Source organism: Chrysochloris asiatica, unplaced genomic scaffold, assembly GCF_000296735.1.
Source record: "Chrysochloris asiatica unplaced genomic scaffold, ChrAsi1.0 scaffold00057, whole genome shotgun sequence".
In the NCBI taxonomy this organism is placed as follows: Eukaryota; Metazoa; Chordata; class Mammalia; order Afrosoricida; family Chrysochloridae; genus Chrysochloris; species Chrysochloris asiatica.
In genome coordinates, this window is record NW_006408575.1 from 10912626 (window position 1) to 10924813 (window position 12188).

The window sequence follows — 12188 nt, forward strand, 5'->3', positions numbered from 1 at the left end:
TGATGATTTCCGCATTCTGTTGGATCACCTCTCTTTGGAATGGGCATAAACATTGATCTCTTCCAATCAGTCAGCCAGACAGTTGTCTTCCAATTGTTCAGTCATTCTGGGACCCCAAAAAGTCCCTTTAGGCCCTCCTGGTGACCAATGCTTAGCATAACACTGACACATACTGATACATAATAAATATTTGCTTAATGAATAAAGACTCCCCAAACAGTATGATGAAAAAATGTAGCCCTACAGACCTTGTGTTACCTACCGTTCTCTACTTAACTAGTGGCAAGTGTCAGAAAACCCAACCCAACAAGGAATTTGCTGGTTCACATGACTAGAGTTAAATGTTGATAATTTCTGTCAAGTCAATTCTGATTCATGACGATTCCATATGTGCAGAATAGAAATACTCCACAGAACTTTTGAAAGTACATTACCAGACCTTTCTTCTGAGGTGCCTCTGGGTGGGTTCAAAATACCAACCTTTCAGTTAGTGGTCAAGTGCTTAACCAGTTGCCCTATCCAAGGGCTCTTGAGAAGATTAATACCCACCTCATAAAGTTGGTGGACTCCTGGCGTGGCACTGCAGAATTAGTCCTAGACTTCGAACCACAATGCTGTCACTTCAAGCCCACCAGCTGCTCCTCAGAAAGTCTATACAGGGCTGCTATGAGTCAGAACTGACTCGATGGCACTTAACAACAACAACAAACACAATCCTGTGAACTACATTAAGCACTTCATGCATTAACTTATTTTTCTCACCAACTTTATGTTGTTGTTGTTGTTATATATATATATGGCACCGCACCATGTAGCAAGTGCTTAATAAAAGGTGGGAAGGGTAGTTGCTGTTGTAGTGTGCCATAGAGTCTCTTCATCATACAGGACAGAGTATAACTGTCCCACAGGGCTTCCTAGTGTTTCCTAGAGCTGTAGGATCTGCACTGGACTGTGAACCATAAGATTAGCAGTTCAAACCCACCAGGTGCTCCTTGGAAATCCTATACAGATTGCTATGAGTCAGAACTAACTCAACAGCGCTAAACAACAACAACATTTACAGAAACAGACCACAGATATTTTCTCCCACAGAGATTACTGAGTTTGTTTAATTATTCATTCTCTATAAACACTCAGGAAGATGTTAGCATTTTACATTTTGGCAAGTTGTGGCTTATAACTTCCCTCCAATAGTTTTCAAATGGCTGCTGCCTGCAGAATGTAGTGTCACAGAGATGTTGGAGGACAGGATGATAAGTTAAAGCATTATTCCAAGGAGAAGGTGGATTTGACAGTAAAGATGGACAGAGTTAATGATGGAGGGGGTGTTGATCAAAAGAGAATTGGAAACAGGTGGCTTGGAAGGGGGAGAAGTGCCTTAAATCTTCAGCTGTGAACAAACGAGCTGCACCAATGGGACTGTTTACACCTTCTTCTCCAACTGAAGACAGTCTTCATGCCCAACTGCCATTAGAAAATCCTACATCATTCCTCTGCTCCAAAGCAGGAAGTAGATTTTTACACAGAAATTTACCTGCCAGCTACACTGCTGCCTTGACATTTTAAGTGGTACCTGCCCTTCTGTGTCAGACATTTCCCACAAATAAGAAAGTGACAAGCTTCCCTAATGGGCGTTCGAGTGTTCAATGAAGTGAGAACCCTGCTAGGGTTGGGAAAAATCTGGTGCCTGCAGAAGACAAAGGGAACGTCAGCAACAAATATATTTCAAGCAATTATCTCTGTGCCCTCCCACCCAGTAGCCCCCGTGCTCAGCCAAGCAACAGCTCCAGGAGGAAGACTAAGCAGATGGGTGCTTCCTTCCCGCCTTCTACTGAATCACAGGAGCAAATTACAGACAAAAAAATTATAGAAATATATAGATAGATAGGTAGATATAGATATCTATCTCTTTCTCTATATCTATCTATCTATCTATCTATATATTAATAATAAGATTAATAGTAAGATATATATATATATATATGGAGCTCTGGTAGCGTAGTGGTTACGAATCGGGCTGCGAACCTTAAGGTCAGCGGTTCGAAACTACCAGCTGCACCGTGGGAGAAAGATGAGGCTTTCTATCCCGTAAAGATTTACACCCTTGGAAACCCTATACAGGGTCGCTATGGGTCGGAACCAACTCGACGGCACATAACAACAACATAACAACAACAACATATATATATGGAGAGAGAGAGAGAGAGAGAGAGAGAGCGAGAGAGAGAGCTCTGGTAGCGTAGCGGTTACAAATCTGGCTGCTAACCTCAAGGTCAGCAGTTTGAAACTACCAGCTGTTCCACGGGAAAAAGATGAGGCTTTCTGCTCCAGTAAAGATTTGCAGCCTCAGAAACCCTGTGCAGGGTCACTAAGAGTTGGAACTGATTCCATGGTACTTAACAACAACAACTATATATATATATATATTACTTCTGGATTTGAAAACAAGTGAAAAAATGTATTGGCATCACAGACTATCATAAGAGAATCTGTAAAGGTCACATTAACTAATATCAACATCTCATGATGCCACGTGGTCCCCTATCTACAACTCAAGCTTACTTCCATCACTAAACCAGGCAGTTCTTTATCCATCTCTGGTTGGTTGGAGACCTTACAGCTAACTTACTTATTTTACAGATGGGGAATTCAAGGTCTAAATTATATGAGTGGCTTGCTCTAAGTCACTTAGTAAGCCAGAGGCTGGTCTGTCAGGTCTTCTAGAACCCAATCCTGAGCGTAACAGTTTATGTTATAACCCTAATCATAACACTGGGCATACAATGGCAGTTAAGAGTGAATTCTGAGGATGTCAAATAGACCTAAGGTTAAATATCAGTCCTTGCCTGTACTAAACCATGCTATTTTTAAGTCTCAGTTCTCTTGACTGTAACATAGGAAAAATAAAGTACCTAACTTACTTGGTTGTCATAGGATGAAATGAGAAATTGGTTACCAAGTACTTGGCGATGTGCCTAGATTATAGTATATGCTCAATGATGGTAGCTGCTAAATATAACTAATAATTATTCTGCTTAATTTACCTGTAATATGAGTTGAACATTAAGGAGCCACTTTTACCAGTCTGTCTTTTGACTTTTTGTTCATCATTTTATTCTGTGCAGATCCCACAGTCACAGAAACTATGGACTTCCAAGCAGACATGCTAACTCAGAGGAACCAGGAATCATCCCTGCTTGCCAACACATGTAGTTCCCCCTGCCCCTGCCAGCACCTCCAGCTACCCATCTTCCTGGTGCAAAATGTAGCCTTTGAGCTGAGACAAGGCATTTTCCCTGAGATTTGCAGGAGAGGACACTTATCAGCACTTTGGACAGAGTACCTAGAATCTCTCAGCTACAGGTGTCAGGAAGGTGTCAATTCCTTGACATGATGCCAGATTGGTGGCAGCTAAGATTTTTGGCAAGAAAAGCTGTGGAAATATATTTTTCCTGAGACCAAATCCCAAGGAAAATTGTATGGACAAGAGAATAAAGCAAACAAACCAAGAATAAAACCAAGATGTATGACTCGTTCTCTGCTTCCTAGTTCCAACCCTGTATAGAATTTCCAAGGCTTTAAATCGTCATTGGACCAGAAAGCCTCATCTTTCTCCCATGGAGCATCTGGTGGGCTCAAACTGTGGACCTTGTGGTTCACAGTCCAGTGCTTATCGTATGGAGCCACAGAAAGCCCACTACTTATTAAAACTTTGGGATGAAAACAAAAACAAATAACTTTAGTACCCATTCCAAAGAGAGTTAGTCAAACAAATTAGACACATCTCACGGGACTGGCTGATTTGCCAGCTTCCTTTCTGTGGCATTGTTACAATTACAGCTATTCTTGGGGATGTAATTCATTATGGACCCATTATTCCCAAGAAGCAGAGAAGAGCAAAAATCAAAGGTTTGTCATCTGGCTGTGGTGCATAGAACACAGCAGGCTGCCTGCTGGGCACATTCCAGATGGCAATGAAAAACCAGAGCTCAGGAACAAATACACATTCCACCAAGCTCCTTTCCCCACCCAGATGGAATGCTGCTATTTGCGTCTGTTTAAGAGACAAAGAAAGAAGTTTGCCTGGCCTACTGTTGGCCTTCTGAGCAATTTCAATCAACTGGCCAACAGAGAAACAGTTTCGTACTAGAGAGGGGCACAGCTACTCATTCCCAGAGCTCAGAGAAAGGAGCACAGTTCCCAGCTGTGGAGCTTTCACTATGTGACAGACACTGTTAGACATTTTACATGTGTGGGAGAGGTAACATTAAATCCCATTTAGCAGAACACAAAACTGAGGTTCTGAGTAGTTGTAAACAATTCTTTCAGTGACAGAAACACAATTCTGACTGACTTAAGTCAAAAAGGGAATTAAGGGCACAAATAACTAAAACATCTAGGAGTAAGTTGGTCTTCAGTTAGGACTGGATAGAGGGGCTGAAAGATACCGTGACTTCTCATCTATTGTCTTAAGCTGTCACCACCCAATCTTTCAGTTGTAATATGGGAACCACAAACACTTGGCCTCATCTATATAGCCTAGCAACCCTAGTAGAGAGAGGTTATTTTACTCAATAGTTACAGCAAAAGTCCCAGGACTGGCATCCATTGGCCCAGCATGGGTCATGAGCCTTTCTCCAAAGAAACTCTATGGTTAAGGAGATGGAGTAATCTGATTGGCCAGACCTAATTCAAGGACCCACATCTGGAGCAAGGGGAAGACCCTCCTGTCTAATATTACAAGGACTGAGATTCAGAATAGGAATTTGACTTGCAGCTTTAAAAGATAAAGGGAAGGATGCCGGGCAGACAACAAAAGCCAAAGTCCATTATAGTCACACGGCTAACAAGTGACCAAATCTGGGTCTGGAGTCAGGTCTGGGTAACTGCATATTTCACTTCCTTCCCATGATCATAGCACAATGCCTGGTGCACACCATACACTATATTGGGCTGCTGTTTTGAGGTCAAGCCACATTTCTAGCAGAGACAATATTTTATTTTCTAGTTGGGTTCCAAAATGATGCTATGAAATTGAGGCTCCAACCTGACACCTTGTCAAAATCAGCCATTCTCCTACCTTGGGTGACCAGGAAAAAAGACATTAGGCTGCTCTGATGAGAGGACAGCTTCCTTGTCATCCTGACTGAGGAATCCACAAGTGAAAACATGTGCATCTACAGAATACGGAAGTCCATAGAAGAATTGATGCTTTTGAGTTATGGTGTTGAAGGATAATATTGAAAGTGCCATGGGCTACCAAAAGAACAAACAGATCTGTGTTGGAAGAAGTGCAGCCAGAGTTCTCCTTGGAGGCCAAAATGGCCAAACTTCGTCTCTCATACTTTTGACATATTGTCAGGAGGGAACAGTCACTGGAGAAGGATATCATGTTTGGTAAGGTGGAGGGTCAGAGAAAAAAAGGAAGACCCCCAGTGAGATGGATTGGCAAAGTGGCAGCATCAATGGGCTCAAGCATGGCAACAACTGTGAGGTTGGCCCAGGATCAGGCAGTGTTTCGTTCTGTTGTGCATAAGGTCACTATGAGTTGACACTGACTCGATGGCACCGAACAACAACAAGTGTCACACTCTAGGCTAAGCACTGGACTGCTAATCACAAGGTTGACACTTCAAACCTACCAGCCACCTCTCAGAAACCCAATACAGGGTTGCTATGAGTTGGAACTGACTCACCTGCACTTAACAACAACAAATTGTGTTTAAAGCATTATGTAATTTACTGAGAACAGTAACAAAATAAGACAGTATGTTTTTGTTGTTGTTAAGTGCTGTCGAGTTGGTTTGAACTCATAGCTACCCTGTATAGGATTTCCAAGGAATGGCTGGTGAGTTTGAACCACAAACCTTGTAGTTAGGAGTCCAATGCTTATCCTAAAGCACACACTAGGACTCCAAATAAAGTATACAGGTCTACTATGCTTGACATACTGGTGTGGCGCTGTGGGTTAATGCGCCAAACTGCAAGGCCATTTGAACTGCAACATCGGTGGTTCAAACTCACTAGCTGCTCCTCGAAAACCCTATACTGGGTCACTGTGGGTTGGAACCGACTCGACAGCACTTCATAACAACAACAATAACAACATGCTTGACATCAAGCATAGGAAACAAACAAAAATTACAAAAAATAATAATAGCAATTACTAATGTGTGAAGGAGCCCCGGTATTGTAGTGGATTACAAGCTGGGCTGCTCACCACAATGTCAGTAGTTCGAATCTACCAGTTTGTTTCGTCGGAGAAAGATGTAGCTTTCTGCACCTGTAAAGATTTACAGCCTCAGAAACCCTATACAGGGTCACTGTGAGTTGGAATTTACACAACCACCACCAACTAATGTGTGAAGTGGCTTAAACACATAGAGCCTTTAATCTTTTCAAAAAACCCTATTGTTGTTGTTGTTAAGTGCCGTGGAGCCTGTTCCAACCCATAGCAACCCTGTATAGGGTTTCCAAGGAGCAGCTGGTGAGCTTGAACTGCCGACCTTGTGATTCAAACCGACTTGGCAGTCCAGTGCATTAACCTACAGTGCCACACCAGGTTTCCAAAAGCTGTGTAATATTAAAGCAGCCATGTGATTCAGACTTGGAGATGTTAAGTTGCTTGCCCATTGTTGTAAATGGCAAATGCAGGATTTCTCTAATTCAAAATTGGTATACTTGACCAAAAATCTATAGCAACCTCCATTCTTGCTATAAGATAAAATAAATTTACTTGGAGAAGGTAGCATTTGATGATGCTTGTAACTGATAGCGTAATTGCTACGAGTCGGGCTGCTAACCTCAAGGTCAGCAGTTGAAAACTACCAGCTGTTCCATGGGAGAAAGATAAGGTTTTCTGCTCCTGTAAAGATTTACAGCCTCAGGAATTCTATACAGGTTAGATATGAGTCAGAACTGACTCTACAGCACACTGCCACTACCATACCATAACTGGTGTGACGTTGTGGGTTAATGCGATGGACTAAATACAATGTCAGTTTGAATCACAAGGTCAGCGGTTCAAGCTCACCAGCAACTCCTTGGAAATCCTATACAGGGTTGCTATGGGTCAGAAGTGACTCGATGGCAGTTAACAACAACAACATAAATGACAAAACCCAATTCAAATTAACTAAAGCTGAAACATAGGATATTCACCCTTTTCTTATGCACGGGAGTTTAAAAAGTTCATAGGGAAATTCCATTATCTTTAAAATTCATTTTCCCACAAATTTTTGAAGCTCCTTGTGTGACTGAAAAGCCCAACAAAAGACAGGAAGGCAGGCATGGACTGACCCAGGGGCACATGTGATGTCTGCAGAACTCACTCTTTGACTACCTTTTTTTCTCCTTTCTGAGTTAACTGGATTCCCGACAGACTCTCCCTCAGGGTGACAAAATTACTGCCAGCCATTCAAAACTAACATTCTAGCTTAGCAACCTCAGTGGAAAAAAGCCATCATTTTTCAAAGAATTCCAACATAAATCCCATCTTGAGTCATATTGAATCATCTTAAGCAATATGTCCATCCTGGTCACAAGAGATACAACGATTGGCCAACTCAGGAGTCAGAGGCAGCAGGTATACTTCACCAGAAGTATACAAGGGGACTTCAAAACATTCATGGAAAACTTTCATTGTCTTTTAATTCCATGTTTCCATGAAGTTTTTGAAACCCCCTTAAATATAAAATCAGGTTACTATGAGTCAGAATTGATTCAATGGCAGTGAGGTTTGGTTTGGGACTATTACTGGAAGACAGGGAAAGAGATACTAGATTGCACCATGGGTTTAGCATAGGATTCTAAGCTTGGTCAGTTTCCAAGGGTGGTACTCAGCTGGGTACACTCATGCATCTGTGATCAGATGCTGAGTCAACTCTAGCCTGATTGGTTTATGGTTTCTTGGGTGTCATGGCTCATCTCTATTTCACAAGGTTTCTCGATGGCACTTCACAACAACAACTCAGACTCCAGCAGGCTAGCTCAGGCCCATCCACACATCCAACCGCTTGTTAAGATTCTTCTTAAAACACTTGCTAACATCTTATTATAAACCAAATAAACTCAGTGCCATTTGCCATATAGGACAGAGTAGAACTGCTCTTTTGAATTTTGGAGACTGTAAACCTTTATGTGAGGATACAGTCTCATCTTTCTCTTGCAGATTGGCTGGTGGATTTGAACTGTGACTTTGTAGTTAACAGCCCAATGCTTAACCCATGGAGGAAGCCACCAGAGCTTCTATCCCATTGGTCAAAGCAAATCACATGACTGAGTTGACACACCAGAAAATACAATCATGTATGGAGTCCTGGTGTGGTGCTGTAAGATAAGCACTCAATCACAAGGTCAGTTTGAACTTCAAGGTTGGTGGTTCAAACTCACCAGCTGCTCCTCAGAAACCCTATACAGGTTTACTGTGGGTTGGAACCAACTTGACAGCACTTAACAATAACAACAACAGTTGAATGACAATGTTAGAAAGAAGGAAGAGTGAAGCAGGCTTCTAGGCAAAAGAAAATGTCTCAGCAAAGGCCTAGCAAAGGGAAATGCAGTTTTATTGGTGGTGAGTATGTACTGGGCAGAGTTTTCTTCTGTTGTACATAGGGTCACTATGAGTCGGGACTGACTTGAGGCACCTAAGAACAACAACACAATGTGGATGACGCATGGAGTTGAGGAAGTGGTGGGATTTAAGGGCTAAATTAGTGAGAGTCATGAGTGCTGAGCTGTGTCTGGACTTTACTCTGTACGCATTGTGAAGTTGATGGTTTTTTAGCTCTGGCATGATTCAGTTATGAAGCTTTAGGTGGTAGCTTCTTGTACAGGATAAAATCCCAGGGAAGGGAGAGGCACAATGGCATCCCTGAACACACAGAACAGGTGCCCATCCTATTGTGTTCCAGTAGACTCCAACTCAGAATTTGAATTCATCTTCAACTTGACATGTCCCAGACACTGGGCTTTCTCCTGCCTGCCCCAGGTGGTGTGGACTTGAGGACACTCTGTCCTGAGCACCAGACAAATGCTGCTTGTTTTCCCCCCAGACGTTTCTTTGTGGACCTCCAACGTGCTAGATCCTCCTTGAGAATGAGGTTTTTCCTCTAAATTCCATCTGCTTCTCTGTTCTGAAATGAAAATTTATGCTCACAGCTGGCCTGTCCTTGCCTTTGCCAATCTCTCCTACCTAGTCTTTGGTTGATGTAAACAGTTAAGTACTCAACTGCTAACTTAAAGGTTGGAAATTCTAGTCCACCCAAATGGATCTTGGAAGAAATGCCTGGCAATCCACTTCTGAAAAATTAACCATTGAAAATGCTGTGGAGCACAGTTCTACTCTGACACATATGCGATCACCATAAGTCAGAATTGACTGAAGAGTAACTGATTTTTACTGCTCCTATGTGATGCTAGGTAGTTGTTTGTTCCGCATGCTTCTCAATACCAAAGGCCAGAGAACTTCTCAGGGGTGTCATTTCCTTTTTCAAAACCTTTCCAAGACTAACCACAAGCCAACCAGGCTTTGAAAATTATTGCAATGGAAAATCTTTGTCCCCTAATTTTCTTATGCATGTGTTTTGCCTCTTAGTATGAGTATTTTACAGAGTGGGCTTCTTTGCTTATTTGCCTGTATGTTTCAGCAAACAAGACAAATGCTGGCCTGTGGCAAACAAAAACAAACCCACAGGCCACATGGTTGCCTTTTGAGAAACAGTAAGTATCATGTTCATGTATCAAAATGATAGCCCACAAAGCCTTCACAGCAGCTCTGCAGAGTTAACCTTGTTCTAGAGTTCATCCACAGCTCACGGAGGTGGGAGGTGACACTTGCAGCTTCCAGGGGATGGGATGGAAGCTTGCAGGTGTCTGAATCTCCACAGTGGCTCATTCATTCACAATTTCCATCTGATGGTGCCCTAAAGGATGGAAGGCAGGAATCAGCAACACCAGGAATTCCAGTCATTGGTCTAAGCACTTCAAACAACACGTTGAAGAAACAGACACAGAGAGGTTGAGACACCTACTTAGACTCACATAGCCTGATGGTGAAAGAACCAGGATTTCAATCCAGGCATTTGGCTTTTGATGTCTTTGATTTTTAAAACACTGATTATTAGAAGTTTCCAGCAGTAGTAGTAGTAGCAGTATTACTAACATGAACTGTGTACTAGGTCCTGCTCAATGCACTTTTTCCTATATCATTTAATACTTAAACCCTAGAAAGTCTATCAATAAAACTGATGTTTAGAGAGGTAAAGCCACCCAAGCTCACATGGGTATTAAGTGTCAGACCCAGTCTATGAACTTCAGCAGAGACTGTATTCTGTGTCCCTTCTGTGATAACTCCAAACCAAAATTAGACTCCTGTATCCAAAAACCATCATGCTTTTTTTCCCCATGATTAAATGCTCCAACGTAAATAAAACTGAAGTTGAAAGCAAATGAGTATTACTTATTTTAATAAAATGAATATAAACAAATAGAAAACTCTAAGAAATCTTATTGGAACGAATAGGAAACATATCAAGCATTGTCACTTACTCTCTGCCTATTCTTTCTACCACAGAAGAAGTGTTGACTCCCTACTTTGGAATCCCCGTGGAGATACCCCACACCTATTTCTATCACATAACTTCTAATATAATTCTCACAACTGTTGACATTTCTGTCTTCCTCAGTAGAAGCAAGCTTATTGGCACCTAATAGCGTGCCAGCACATGGCAGCCACTCAACACTTGGTTGACTAGCAAACCTCAGAAAGGTCTGTAAGTTCTAGCTACAAGTTACATTCACAATAATAATGAGCATGTCCCTGACTTATCTGTGCACCTATTTTTCTCCAAAAAGAAAAACTTCAGACATCAGGCAGCATTGGTTAGTTTCTAGAGTGATGGTAAACCAAGAAAAGGTTGATCTGCAGAATCCCAATGTTAAAACCCAGGAAGTGGAAGCCTTCATGCTAGGATAAGTACAGAAATGAACCTGTTCCATTCCTTGTACATCATGGGTAGTTTCTAGAAGTGAGAAGCTGTCCTCAGTGCCCATGCAGCAGGGAGGTGTGATTGAGTTAGCATGATCCAAAAGCTGCCAGGTGACAGCTGGCATCTTTGGCTGTCACAGTGGACCAAGCAGCATCTGTTGCTTCAGGCACCAAGCTGACTCTTCTGGGGAATGAATGGTAAGGACTGTCCTCTTTCGGCTGGGTGTCTTGGTTAACAATACTGAGAAAGTAGATGGGGTTAGGGATGGTCATCAATGACATTTGGCTTAAAGCTGATCATGTTTACAACTCAGGAGTTTGGGGATTGGCATCCCTGATGCCCTCCTTGTGTGGTTTTCTGCTGTTCAGCTCCAGCTGGAAATCTTCAAAGAACTGGCTTCAAGTCCCTCTGTGACCTAAGGCAAAACACCTGATTTCTCTGGGCCATGGTTTTCACTTTGGAGAAGAAAAGAGGAAAGGAGAAAGAAAATAAGAATAAATAACTGGTAAAGTGTGACACTGTGGGATAAAGAACTGGACTGCAAGTTTAGTTTTAACCAAAATGTTGGTGGTTCAAACTCACCAGCTGCTCCTCGGAAACCCTTTACAGGGTCGCTATGAGTCAGAACTGACTCAACGGCACTTAACAACAACAACAAAAATTGCTTTAAAGAAGCACAACTAGATCAATGGTTAAGTGCTATGCTGCTAACAAAAAGGTCAGCAGTTCAAATCCACCAACTGCTTGTGGAAGAGGTGGCAGTCTGCTTCTGCAAAGATTGTTGTTGTTAAGTGCCATGGAGTTGTTGCTGCCTCATAGCAACTCTGTATAGGGTTTTCAAGGAGTGGCTGGCGACTTTGAACCACTGACCTTGCAGTTCAAACCAACCTTGAGGTTCAGTGCTTATCCTACTGTACCACACCAAGGCTTCAGTGCCACATCAGAATTACAGCCTTAATTGGGGGGCAGTTCTACTCTGTCCTACAAGGTATCTAAGAGTTGGCATCAACTTGATGGCAATGGATTTAAAGTTGCTTTAAGACTCAAGAGGAATTAACCATCTCCACCCTCTACTTGAACACTTGAACTCGCCCTGATCACCTCACCAAAGTAATGTCAATAAATCTCTTCCTATCTTGTTCTATTTTCTATGTAGCATTTATCCCCAATCTTTTAAATTAAGCTCTTATTTAATTAATG